We start from the raw sequence: 14,951 nt of genomic DNA on the forward strand, positions 1-14,951 counted from the left end.
CACTTATTGGACCCTATGCATGTATTCAAAAATGTTGGGCAAGCTATATGGGATCACATAATTGGCAAGAAGGATTCATTGGGTGCTATGGAAGATTTAAGAGCCATGAGACATCTTCCCCCTTCAGCCACGCCCCGCATGGGGGAGCGTGGAAAGATGATTCTCCCAAAAGCACCGTGGATAATGTCAAAGGTAGACCAAGAGCGGACAAAGCAAGTTATTGCATCCATCAGAACTCCAACGGGATATATGCGGTCACTCAAAGGTGCTTTCACAAAAACCAAAAAGGGTGGCTCCACTCAATTGTATGGATTGAAATCCCATGATTGGCATAAAATCCTTCAGGTAAGAGTAGAACAGTTTGTGGTGTCTATGTGTCCTTATATATAGGTTGACATTCACTAAGATGTTTTATTGTTTGTAGTTTGTACTTCCCATAACTATTAGTGGTTATGGGGACACTAAGGTGAAGGCTGCAATATTCAAAGTGGGTGAGATTGTGAGGTAATGGGTTTTTTTCAAGTAATATATCATGTTGTGCATGCATGAACAATGGAATTTTTTTTCATCTACTATATTATTTGTGCCCTGTAGATTTGTGAGCTCCAAGGAGATAGAAGTAGAAGCCATACTAGTAGCCCATCACCTAGCAATAGAGGCAGTGTGTGCTATTGAGGATGCATTCCCACGTACAATCCTTGTTAGCCAAATACACCTATTGCTTCACCTTGTTGAGGATATTGCTATTTGTGGGGTGGTTCACTCTAGATGGATGTTCTTCTTGGAGAGATTCTTGAAGACTTGAAAGGATTTTGTTAGATTGAGGTCACAACCAGAGGTATGCAAAATCAATACAATATAGATAGCATTTATACTCTATGGAGTTACTAATAAAAATATGTGGTTTAAATGTTTTCAGGCGAGCATGGCAGAAGGTTGGGTGGTGCAAGAGGCATTTGTGTATGTCTCACAGTATCTCATCACAGTGGATCCATCATTGCCTCGTCTGTGGAGTGAAGAAGAGGATCCTAGGAAGCACTCAACCATTCCAAGTGGAAAAGGCTCACTCTTGGTCATGGATAGAGAGTTTCATTCCATAGTCAACAACTACTCTTTACTCAATGCCACTATCATGACCAAATGGGTCAATATGTACTTGGAAGCCCGCGCAGCTAGAGAAAGGGATAGAGATGCATGGAAGAGGTCCCATGGAGGTAGACGTGCACCTCCTTTTCCTAAATAGCTTGCAAAATATCATGATTTTATTCAAGTGGAGTGGATCCATAATTCCATGACCAATGTCAAAGCACAAGGAGAACAAATAAGACCTAAAGAATGGGTGTATGCTTGAGGATGCTTGCGCAAGGTGAGTGTGTATATGTTATGTATGCATGTATGCAAATCACTTAATGAAATGCGATGTAACCTCTTATGCATTGTGATTGTAGGGTCTCATTTTCAACTCCATTTGGTCCGAAGGCCGACATTTTCGCACCCGCAAGATAGATGAGTGTCGGAACACTAATGATTGTGGCGTGATGGGAAACTTTGACACAACAACAAATGAGGTCAGATATTGTGGTACTATAGAGAGAATAATCAAAGTGGATTTCAGATCTTTTCACAAATTCCTCTTTGAGTGCCGATGGTTTGCGGGTGAGGTCAAAAGACATGAAAATAGGCTCATTATGGTGGATTCCACCCAATTCCATCGAGGAAAAACTGACAACTTGGTGTATCCTAGTAGTTGCGAGTAGGTAATTTAGGCTATGTGCAATTAACTTAAATTAAAAATTTAATATATGTATATCATCTTATTCTTTGTGTGTGACGTACAGGTCTTTTATGTGCCATGTATATATCAAAGAAGACTTTGGTATGTCATTCCAGTCACGCCGCGGGGTAGATCTGTCTTTGCAGAGATGGACATTGAGCCAATAATTGATCCCATCATACCATCACCACAAGATGCAGAGGAAGATGTAGTAGAAGTTGAAGAAGGTCAGTCAAGCCTTGTAAATAGTCATCTTGAGGAGGAGGAAGAGGGAGAAAGCGATGATGATTCTACAGGAGGTGATGGAGAGGAGGAAGAATCTCTAAACTTGTTTATTGATTTGAATACTATGGGTCTAAATATGGATCCTAGTGCTTGTAGAGATCTTATACAAGATGAGAATTAATAAAACTCTCCATTCTTTCACTTGGTGTAGTATATGATTAATTTGAAAATGTTTCGTTATGTGCTTATGAATAGTATTTGTAATGGTTTTGTTGTGAGTTCAATGATTTATGTATAGAATTTTTAGAGTGAAAGGGAGATTAAGTGAAGTGAGCAAGCATTCTGGAGAGTGTAGGAGTTGTAGTGTGTAAATACATTTTGAGTTGTATTGGATTTAAATGGAAACCCACGGGAGAGGGAGGGGGAAGGGGGTCTATGGCCTTAGCGGTAATGAACGCTGCAATATTAGCGGAAATGCACGCGGTAAAATCCCGCTTGAACATCAAAAGTGTTTCTCTCTCCTTATTTTGAATTCCTCTCTCTTGTTTTGCAGTAATGGCCCGCGGTAAACACCACGATCTCTCATAGTGGGATGCGTTTGAAACCTTCACCGAATCTTGAATACTTACACTTGAATGAAAGAGCAGAGTAAGAGGAACACAATGCAAGAAACAAAACTGAATTTGGATTATCGTAGCCACAGAAGCGATGATTACAAGTTGGAGCAAAGAGGTAGCTCTTTGTGCGTAACGCAATAGTCACTTATCTTCAAAAATAATCCCCTTTCCCACTAACCTTAGTGTATTATATACATAGGGCTTTCTAAAGTAGCCGGCAACCAACATCTCATGGACCTTTACATACATCATTGGAAAAATTACATCTTTGACTTAGACTTGGCATAGACGATTGTCATTAGGCTTTTACAGGGTTTGATGTATTAAACATCGGAAAAATAATGTGACCACATCAAAACTTCGGCCGGCTGACCCAACAGGCGCCTTGGCTAGGTGGGCACTTGTATGTTGTTATCACCTCCAAACACTCCCGCCTTCCTAGCTCATGTTGTCCCTTGACACGACCATTTGTAGTCTGGTCTTCTTGTTGATGAGACTCCCCCCTTCCTTGATTGAGTTATATCTTGCATGTTTGCTTGTTCAAATGGGTGCCCATTTGCGTTTGATTGATGAACATGTGTTCTTTGTGATTTGGATGTTGTGGACGAGGCATTTGTGCATGTTGTTGCACATCCTGCTTTACCTTTCCATTTGTGCAGTTGGTCGATGATACCTGCTTCTTTGGATACTTTGCCTCATGGTGCAGTTGACTTTTTATTGGAGCTCGTATCTAAAAAATTTTGAGACTTTGACATGTGTGCACTGGCATCTCCAATTTGATTTTCTTTGCCACTTTGTCAATAGAGCTTTGTTGGTATCTTTGAAGATAAGAGCTGCTCTTGTCGAAGCGTAGTTGAGAACAATGTGGCCCCACTTTATCTCTTTGAAGATCGTGTAACAAATTCTTTATTGGTTTCATTTGATGAAGGGAATATATATAATAGAATAGTGATGGGTGTTTCTAAAATAGGGTCTAGAACCTGAATGACCAAAGGGAAAAACCCAGTGGGAAAAAATGCCTTTGGTATACGCGCTTATTGGGGTTGAACACTTGGAAGTTTAGTACTTGTTCATGCAAGGTGAGTGCTTGGGAGAAATAAAGTAAAAGTGCGTAATGCAAGCGCCAATTATAAGACACTCTATATGCACACAAGAGTTCTTTCAAGAAAATCATGCGGTGTGAAAAATGAGTTGTTGGGTGCTTCAAGGAACAAATGTAGCACATGTGATATCCAAGGATATCTCAATAGCTTCCACATTTCCAAGAAGGGTTCTTGATGTTGAAGCTTCTCCACTCATTACTCACTGTGTATAGTGCGTGAGTGTCTTTTGGACTCTCTTCTTCACTTTACCAAACTTAAAATACATAGACTTGGACTCTTATGCTCACCTATACCAGCATGAGCGACACAATATAAATATACTCAACTCCTCCACCTTGAGTAGTACCTAGAATAGCTAAGACTCTTAGACCACAGAGAATATTACTTGAAGCTTTGGGACTAAAGCCTTGCTCATTTAGTGGCTCAACTGCCCGACTCTTGACTTTTATGCCATGTATTTTTAATGGCGACTTGGACTTACCTATTCATGGCCTGAAACCCAATGCCATAAGTTCTTGAGATTAAGTCCTCTATCATTGCTTTGGTCTTTGGATGCCACCATCTTTTCAAGTAAGTTGGCATACTTTGACTCCTCTAGCTTCTTTTGTTGCATGGGATGTTCCGTAAGGAGGCCACATTGTTGTACCTTTACTTTTTCTTCTTTGTGAGGAGGCAAAGTTTTCAACAGTGGTTTTGGGACCCACTGTGTTCTTGCTTCATGAATTGCTCCCTTGACTTGATAGACACTAGGCTTTTGTATCCATACTTGGCTATTACCATTGTAAAAGCCTTGCTTTTGTAGTAGAAGACGAGGGATCCATTTTGAGGTTGTTTCTCCCTTGGTTGTGCTTAGTCCCCATTGGCTCGTTGTTGTTGTTGATTGTCTTTGTGTGGGGTCCTTTGCTACTTGGTTGGTCTTAGTGGCTCTAGGTTGAGCAACTACTTTGGGTAACCATATTTGGGTGTTACCTTCATAGAATCCTTGTGCTTCAAGTAGCTTCATTGGAATCATCCGCTGATTCACCTGTTTGTGTTGGGTATCTTCGTTGAAGTCTGATTTCGGTACCCAAACTTTTCGCGTTGCCCACTTGGAAGGTCTTTTTGTTTGCCTTTTGTTGGTGTTCTTTCGCTTGCCTGATTATTTTGTATTCCATTGATAGCACGTCTTGTTCCTTGTAGAACTCGTTGGTTGAGGTGTGTAGGTCCAGGCTGTTACTTTAGGCTTTTTGGCCCAAACATTAGCGTTTTCTTGGATGTAGCCTTGAGCAGTGGTTGACTCATTTGATGCTATCCACCCTGTCACCTTTTGTTGTTGTGGTTGAACCGGTGTTTCATGTATCCAAACTGGGTCTTTGACTTGGATGTGCTCTTTGGATACCAACACTTGGTTGACATTCTTCGGCTTCTTCTGGATGCTTTTTTGTGATGGAAACTTTGGTTGATAGACTTTTTGCTTTGGTTTCCATTGCATTGTTGATGGTGTGGCTCTTGATGTAGAGGCTTTGCTTGAGCTTTGATGTGGGCTTGTCGAAGGTAAAACTGACTTGCGAGGATTATCTTCTTCTTTTAGTTTGGCCTTACCTTTCTCTGCTGTAGAAGGTTGTGTCTTTTTTGTTGATGTCTCTTGGACCGTCTTTGTTGTTGTTGTTGATGCTTTTTGTTGTCGAAAGAAGATGTTCCTCCAGCTTTCTATCAGGACCACAGACTCTCTTTGATATGATGGGAGTTGATTATGTGGAAAGTATCTTTATACTCCCTGGTACTCAATTTGAGTACAGCTTCTGCCACTCCAAAGCTAGGAACCGGCATTTTTGAACTTGTGTAAACTGTTTCTTCTAGCTCATTGATTGGTGGCTTTCCCATCAGGATCCACATTCCATAAGTCATTAGATTATTTGTTGCTTCTGGATCTGTCACAGTTGAACATGTTATTCTGAGTCATGTTTTTCCGCATATGCTGAATTTGATTATCGTAGGAGATAGTCCATCTTCTTCCTTGTCCCTGTTCTTCTTTTGATCTTGTGTTTGTTGAAGATTTTCCGTTGAACTTGGAATCTTTTATCCTTCATCTACTTTCATTTGCACTTTTTCTGGAGTCGGCTTCTTTGAAACAGCTTTTGTTGTTTCTTCAGGTATGTCAATAATGACATATTCATGTGGTTTCTCTCCTTCCTTCATTTTCAATTTTGCCTCATGCTCCAGGATGTAGCTTTGTTTCTTGCTTTTTCTTCTTTCACACTCACAAACTTCATTAGCTTCTTTCAACACTTTCAACATAAAACATGAAACTAGGTCGTAGCCTTCTTCATTACAAAACTTGGTTGGAGTTAGCTCATTTACACACACATCCAAGGTTGCCAATATTTGAGTCCATCCAAATGGTTCAAATAACTCCTCTAGAAATGGTTCCGGTATGTAAGCTTCATCGTCCATTGATCTTTCTAGGATGCAATCCTCCTTCACTGAGCTTCCACACTTCGAAGCACCACACATCCAAAGTTCTTGTTTGGTTTATAGCCACGTAGGTATCTCTTTCCCATTGACTATAGTAGATTCAATTTATTCTAAAGGAGTTCTATTCACATCTCTATAACTATGGTCTTTTATGCTTATTTTTGTGGTGATCTTTTTTATGTCTCAAGTAGATATAGTCATAGTCCCAATCTTGAACCATCTTAAGTTGACGCATGGAAGGTCTTCCTAAAATGATATCAAAATTGTTCCCTTTTCCAAAATCTACTATTGCAAATGTATGTTCATATTCAATTCCACAAGAAGTCACAATAATTTGCTCTAGGATACCCAGAGGTTTTTCCGTGTATCCATCTACAAGGTGCAGCTTTATTCTAGTTTTCCTAAGCGCTGGTCTACCCCATTTTTCCCTAATGTCTTTTGTGGCTATGGCTACTCCAGCCCCACTATCAAGTATAGCCAATCTTTTAACTCCTTTGTATTCCACAGGTAAGGTGGTGTTTCCTTCTTCTCCTTTGCAATATTCCCCCACCTTGTTTATTGGCTTCCCCAAATTGTTGCCTACTTCATCCCATACATGTGGTCTAATCTTAAGCAGTTCAGATAGAGTAATGGTGCACTGTATTGGAGCTGACATCAACTCTTGCATACTCTTTGTATCCATCATCTTGGATATGGCTTTCCTCTGAGATGGCACCACTCTAGTCTCTGAGTTTACCTCATGTTCTCCTATGTATGAGGATAAGGTCTTCAAGGACTCTGGTTTTCTTTAAATTGAAACTTCCGTCCCTGCATCTACATTTAGAGATTGAATGTCTCCTTGATAGACTTCATGCCCTATATCGACCTCAGTTATGGGTGCAGATTGGAAAGTCGCACTTCCATCTTTTGCACTTTTAATTGCTTCCCACAATTCATTTGGCCATGGCTCTGGGATAGGTTACATAATTTGTGATCTTGACCTTGCATCATTAGTGCTGTTGGACACTACTTGATCATCTAGTTGAATTTCTAGGTTGTTGGTTTCTTGTGTTGCAGTCTTTGCTTGCACATTCTTTTGTGAGTCTAGCTCAATGTTTCTTTGAGTTAATGTTTCAACACCCTTTGCCTTAGGCATTTCAAATCCAACACTTTTTTGTTTTATTTCTGGAGGTGGAATTGGTGCTTCAGGCTCCATCATTGCCTGTGCAGTTTTTACCAATTCCTTACACATTCTCAACCTCTCCATCTCTACCTCAGCATGAAGATATTTCATCCCTCTTTGCTCTAGGGTTTGGTTGGGTTTCAATCTAGCCTCATATGCTTCCAGTGCAGCATCTAATGGCTCTAGGACTTTGTCTACCAACACAGATCCTCCAGAAGATGCCTTCCTTGGTTTCTTATCGCTCACCACCGTTTTGTTTTTCCGTTCTTGTTTTAACTTCTCTTTTGTCTCTTGTAATTCTGTTTATAGTGCAGTTTGTTTTGTAATTGTTTTTTCTTTAATTTTGTCTCTTTTGGCTTTCTAGAATTTTCTCCCAGTCCTCACTGGCACACTAGTTGTTTCCCCTTGTTTGGGTTGTTGATCTTTCACCTCATTAGCTTGGTCTTCAGCATTTTCTTTTTCTTGGGCTCTAGTCACTACCTTCACAGGAATTTTGGGTTCTGCCTCTGATCCACTTGGAGAAGGTAACACTCCCACAACATTCATTGTTGTTTTCCCCTGTTTGTTTGGGTGTTTTGGACAATTAGGAACAACGTGTGTAATGGCACACTCCAAACAATATCCAATTATCTCTTCACGAGAACAATTCTTGGCCCAATGATTACCTCCACACTTGTAGCATGGTCCATCTTGTTGAGTCATTGGTGGCACAATTGATGGTTGTTCTTGATTAGGCAGAATGGTCTCTAGTCTACGCTCTTGATTCGCTATGAACATCAGAGTGTCCTCGTTCAATGAATAAAGTTTTCTCATAGGTTCTTGCCCTAGCCTAGGTTGTGATACGAAAGCTCTTTGTAAAGCCCTTGATACAACCCTATTTTGAAATAATGGATGATTCGGTAATGGCATTTGTTTTTCTATTTGATGTCCAAATAGTATCCCCCTCGTGTAGGTTTGATTATAGTAGCACTCACTCATCTCATGATTGGTCCATTTTTGCTCAATGGCACACCATTTTATTCGTTGTGCTACTTGCGCTGCTAGCTCATCTAGGTTGGTCATTAATTGGGACATAACCACTTGCCTTGTGTTGGTTTCACTAGATGCTAATGGGGCATTATCCATAGTGATCTTTGTATCACCAATTTCCTTGCCATAGGCTTTGCAATTGCCAACTAGGTATAACGCTTCTCTCGTGACTTGTTCAAAGAAGGTACATCCTTTTAAGTGCAAATCTTTCTTGAGAGTTTCATTTTTCAAACCCTCTATGAAGAGAATTGATAATCTTTCATCCTGTGGTAACTCGCGTTCCGGACATCTCTCTATATATTGTTTGAAGCGTAACGATGCTTCCTTCACTCTCTCATCTTCTTTTTGCTTGAATGCATAGATTTGAAACACAGTATTATGCTTGATTACCCTTTGAGAGAACTCCACAACAAATTCTTGCAATAGCTGTTCAACGTTTGAGAAGGCTTTTTTGTCCAACGGTTGGAACCAATTCAATGCTATCCCTTTCAAGGTTAAGCCAAATCCCTCATACTGTGTATGAAAATAAAATACTTGTTCGGATTTTAACACTTGTTTGAACAAGGATGCATGTACGTAATCCATCATACTTCTTCTTGACACATTTGGCCAATTGATATGGTCTCATTGGTTCTGGTTCAACCATGTATCTTAGCGTGTTGGGGTCTCTCACAAAGACATCCCTCGTTCCTTCTTCTCGTCTTGGAGAAAATCCTGGTGGAATCCCCTTTGATATGCACTTTGGCATCGTTTTTGACTGAAAGTAAGTAGGAATCGGAGTACCCTTGTATATGTATCTATCTCTCTAAGTCAATCGGATCGACAAGTTTGTACTCTCGTCCATACTTATCTACCATTAAAACTTGCACTCCATTGGCATCTATATACATGAATGCATAGAGGTTCTTATGGGTGGTCAACTCCCTGGCATTGGGCTCTACACACTTGTAGAAGATGTATGGATCCCCGTTTTTGACTCTATATAAGCCCTCATGAGTGTAATTTGTAAGCACTCTCATGGCTTCATTGGTTTTGATGAACCTCACGTTGGGTTTGTTGATTAGAGGATGCTTCTCCTCCAAGTCAGCAATTTCCACTTTTGCTCTTCCAAACTCCCGCATTTTAGTTGATTGGTTTGGCTTCCTATTGAGCTACATGATCACTTGACAAATATCCATGAGCCATGCTTTGAGGTTTGGCCTGATAAGATTGATAAGCCTCATGGTCTTGTCTCAACCCTCTTGTTATAGGTGTTGCAGTATTTCTGGTTGTTTGTGTAGGTGGCATAGCTCTGAGTTGAGTGGGAAACCCTGATGATGGATGAGTTGTCATGTTTAAGCCTCACTCAATACTCTCAAGATAGTCCTCAACAAGCTCACTTTGGCTTAGTGAAACTTATCTCTTTTTGCCCCTGGGCAAGTCTCTCAAAAGTCAGGAATTTATGACTTTTTGGCCTCTAGAAACTGGTCTTGGGTACCCTAAAAGTTTGCCCACAAGCTTTCTTTCTAGCTATACTTGACTCGATTTGGAGTTGTTTATCAAAAGTTAGAGCACTTTTGGTGAACTGCACTTGAAACAACACTCAAAACAGTTTCAGGATCAGGACACAAAGAGATTTTGTGCTTGTATCTTGGCTTCCAGAGGGTATTTTTCACTCAAACTTGAGATTTGGTATGTACTCAAGTAGATCTACAAACCTATGAAGTCAAATACCCTCGCTATGTAGAGGTACACCGATCGCGATCGTTGACCCCACAGATTTGTAAGATTTTTGCACAGCCCTTGATGTCTTGATACCAAGTGTCTTTGTAGTTTTGAATTTGGAGATGTTTTGACCAATGAAAACCCAGATCCCAGCTGGTTTTGTGGTTATTGGCATGATTGTGTAGCTGGGACTTTTGACCACTTTCTTTTGCTTCTTTAAAATTGCTCCTTTTGGAAAATATGTTGCACTAGATGTTAGCTACCTACTCATAAATTTTCAATCCAAAATGTCACTGGGGTATACCGATCACGATCGTAGTTCCAGCTCCTTTTTGCATGAAATTTTAGGAGTTGATAGACATGGGTATGATTAGTCTATTCCCAAACCCACTTTGCATTTGGATCACAAAAACTTGAATTTTCTCAAAATTTTGGTCTGAAGGATCAGTGATTAGTGTTTGCCCTATTTGACAACTGTCTTTTGGTTTTTTGAGCCTGGTTCTTTTGAGAAAGTTGTTTGTCTAGTTATCAGCTACCTACTCAACAAGTCTCAACTCAATATGTCACTACGGTACACCGATCGCGATCGTAGTTTGGAGCCCAAATTGGATGAAACTTCACCAGCTTGTTCACTAGGCTATTTTAAGACTACCTGCGAGACACTTTTGTATTTGGACTCAAAAAAGTCAAGAATTTACGGTTTCTTGGTCTGAAGTGTCTGTTTTCCTGAATCTGTCAGTTTGACTTGATTTTGGTGTTTGATTTGGGATTGGAGAGATACCTAGGCTTGTCCTAGGCACAAGCTATCCCTCTCCATGGTTTCTTTTTTATGTGTTTTGGTCTACTGAAAGTCAATTTCTATGCCAGTTTAGCAGTTTTTGACTTGGATCTGTATTCAGTGGTTTCGACCAGTTTTTTGTGGTTTTTGATCCTAGGTTCTTTAGACTTTTATGTTTGTATACATCTGAGGATCCCACATATGAAATTTGGTCAAAATCTGGCACTTAGGTACACCGATCGCGATCGTAGTTCTGAGCCCAAATTAGACCAAATTTGGCATGATTGTAGAAATTGATGTTTTAAGGCTATCCCCCAAGTCTTTTTGCATTTGGATCACCAAAAGTCAAGATTTTATAGTTTCTGGGTCTGTCAGGCTAGTTTTACCCAAGTGGCCTGATTTCCTTGATTTTTGATGTTTTTGGGTGTGGTTGCTTTAGACAAACTTGTTTAGAATCTTATTAGGAAGGCACATGTCCAATCTTGTACAATTCTGATACTGAGGTACACCGATCGCGATCGTAGTACCAGAGCCAAATTTGATGAAATTTTACAGGCTCTCTCTGACAAGTATTTCTCAATGTTTCGTGCTACCACTTTGGGATTTGAATCAATTTAAGCTCTGTTTGGTCAGATTTTCTAATTTTAGAGTCTTATGGCCTTTTGCCAAAGTTATGGTTTTTTGGTGTTTTTGACTCTATCTTTTGTCCCAAATCTGACCGGAATGTGATTTACTTATCCTACTCCTAAGTACATAAATGAAAGAACATAAGGAAATGAATCAAACAAAACAAACAGGATAAAAAACGGATGATGGATCAATACTCAATCAATACAAAGAAATTTGAAGAGAAAAAATGCTTAAAGCAACCTCACTCACAACTCCCTATATCTCTCAAGAGTAGATCTAGCCAGTCCACCGACCCTAGACTCCACTAAGCACTAAATCCCTGTCTAGATGCTTCACTGAAATGTAAATGGAATGGAAATTATCTTTTGGAACAATAAGAAAACTCTAAATATGCACTCGATCACTCATCACCTAAGATTCATTCCCTGGCAACGGCGCCAATGTTTGTGGGTCGCTGCGATGGACGTCCATAGCATAGCTCTCAAGCATCAACATAAAATTATCGATACAGGGGAAGCAACTCGGATGAGGCATGGAAACTCAGTAGGATGTCAACCCTAATGAAGTGAACTCGAAGAGATGAAACTACTAACTCTACAAGAAAATCAAACACACTAATACCAAGTAATCTGCCTATGTCCTTCTACACAGCTCTACAGTCATCACGCCCGTTCACCATGCAAACCATATCGGAATCGCACAAAACTTGAAGGGAAGCTACAGGGACTATCAGGAACATATCCTATCACTGTCACAGCATTCTGGGGAGTTACAAGGATCGCGATCGTTTGTCCCAAAGTACGCAAAAACAGTAAACGGATGACCCTAAAGGGTCGTTTTAGGTCCCTAAAGCCTCTCCTAGGGTCAAAACAACATAAAATATGCATATAATCACTAAAAAAAGCGATTTAAGGCCTAAATGGATGCGTTTGAAACCTTCACCGAATCTTGAATGCTTACAATTGAATGAAAGAGCAGAGTAAGAGGAACACAATGCAAGAAACAAAACTGAATTTGGATTACCGTAGCCACAGAAGCGATGATTACAAGTTGGAGCAAAGAGGTATTTCTCTGTGCGTAACGCAATAGTCACTTATCTTCAAAAATTATCCCCTTTCCCACTAACCTTAGTGTATTATATACCTAGGGCTTTCTAAAGTGGCCGGCGGCCAACTTCTCATGGACCTTTACATTATATATCATTTGAAAAATTACATCTTTGACTTAGACTTGACATAGACGATTGTCATTAGGCTTTTACAGGGTTTGATGTATTAAACATTGGAAAAATAATGTGACCACATCAAAACTTTGGTCGGCTGACCCAACGGGCGCCTTGGCTAGGTGGGCACTTATACAGAAACCTTCATGCATTGCAAGCATAACATAAACTTTGAAGAATGATTTAACTATCCCAAGCCTCAGTCCCAAGACCTCAAACACATTCAAAGGTGGAGAGAGCTAGCAGGGAATGAGGGTAGGGAAGAGGAAGAAGAAACAGTTCATAGGAGAAAGAATTAGTTCCTCACTTATCATAACTCTTCTTGCTAGCATACATAATAGCATACTAATGAAGATGAAGAAGATGGCAAGATTAAGCATTGATGCATAGCTCTTGGTTGGATTTGCACTCCATAGCCAAGAGTGTTGGTGTAGGCTCTCAACCTCTACTTGCTTGGAGAATGAGAGGGAGCTATTTCACTTTGCACAATGCATAATGAGAGTGTGTGTGGGAGAGTATACCCCTTAAGAAACCCCCTAGCTTGCTTTGGTTAACCCCCCTCCTTGTAGATCATGCTTGAAGCTCATTGGACCCCTCTAGTCCTAGCCAATCACAAGCAGGAGGAATTAGACACAACAAGGGTAGCCTTGGGACAAGTGTCGCCCTTTTCCCTTTGAGAGATAGGACTTGATAAATGAAAAGACAATTAATCTCCTAAATTATCATTGGACCCCTTGGGTGGCCAATCCATAGGCTTCAGGCACACCCTGAGGGCAACATGAGGAGGAACTTGACAAGTGTCCCCTTTGCTTTCTTTGTACTAGGCATGCCTTGTGTGAGTGTGTGTGTGTTATCTCTCATGCCCCCTCATGTAGGTCTAGCCCCCTCCTTGTAGGGATTGACATTGACCTTTTGCTCACCTCCTCAACTAGGGTTTGGTTCCCACCACAAGCTTGGCCCTTAAGCCCCTCAAGCTTGGGCCGGGTTCCCACCTCAAGTACAACCCTAGCATCTCAAGCATGACAAGTACCTCAAGCATCCCAATCATCAAGCACCTCAAGCACCTCAATGATCAAGCACCTCAATCACCTTAGTCATAAAGCACGACAAGCACCTCAAGGGTTTCCACCTCAAGAACAACCATAGCTTACTTAAGGTCAAAGGACTTTTACACTCATTATTGAAGGTCTTCAATGAAGCAAACCCTAAGGTCTTATGCTCCATGGGTTAGCCTTGCTCTTTGATAGACCATCTCTCATTTAGGCCCCTTTACCATTGGCCCCGTGTTGAGATAGATCTATAAGCACATGTCTATATCTTAACTCTTGTTCCCATTTATTCTCCCACATTAAACGATCAATTTAATATGAGAAAATCATTTGGGTTGGTTAGACATTAGATTTTATGAAATTACCTCGCTCTTGAAATCATAGTCATCCTCGACTATAAGGTAGAAGAGATAAAGCCTTGGTCATTAGTCAATCTTACCTAGCGGGTAGAGGATCCATTTTTACCCTACAACATCTTTCCAAGATGGATGACTAATCCATTTGGTGCTTGGGAGACATAGCTGCCACAAGCATGTTTGATCTTTAGTCCATTTCATTCTCCCAAAGTACAGTGACAAATTCTACTTGGTGTTTGAGAGACGTCGTCATCACAAACATGATTCTAAGCATGCATACTATTTAAATTTGTGCACAATTAAAAAGAGAACTAGTCTTATAAGACAAAAACATGGGTCACTTAAAAGAAATTTGTACATTTGCTTACTCTAATGTAGCATTGTAAGCGTTGACAAGGTTCATACTGTCCTTAAGATGTATTCCTTGCATCCATCTAGCATCTTCAAAAGGATAATTTTTGAACTTAACAATATACCGTCAAAAGGATAATATTTGAACTTAATAATATACCGTCGGATAATCTTACCATGTCGTAGTACCTTGTCTTCATGCCTGTTAACCCTTACGACACACGGACACCCTATAATCTATAAACGTTGTATTATTTAGAGTCAGGTACCGGGCTTGTCGGACCAATAGGAAAAGGGTAGGAGTGATCGCCGATGAGAGGCGCACTCTAACTGGGACATTCAAGGGATTAGTTGGCTAAGCATGGGCGCCCAAGTGTGAATGGGGTGAGCTCCTATAAAAGCCAACTAAACCTAATTTTTACTCATTCTCTCATTTGTGCAATAGAAGAGTGCTCTTGCTCCATCTCCATCTTCTTCTTCTTCACCTCCTTGTGTGT

The sequence above is a fragment of the Adiantum capillus-veneris genome, chromosome 4, assembly GCF_014529385.1.
Source record: "Adiantum capillus-veneris isolate H3 chromosome 4, ASM1452938v2, whole genome shotgun sequence".
Taxonomy (NCBI): domain Eukaryota; kingdom Viridiplantae; phylum Streptophyta; class Polypodiopsida; order Polypodiales; family Pteridaceae; genus Adiantum; species Adiantum capillus-veneris.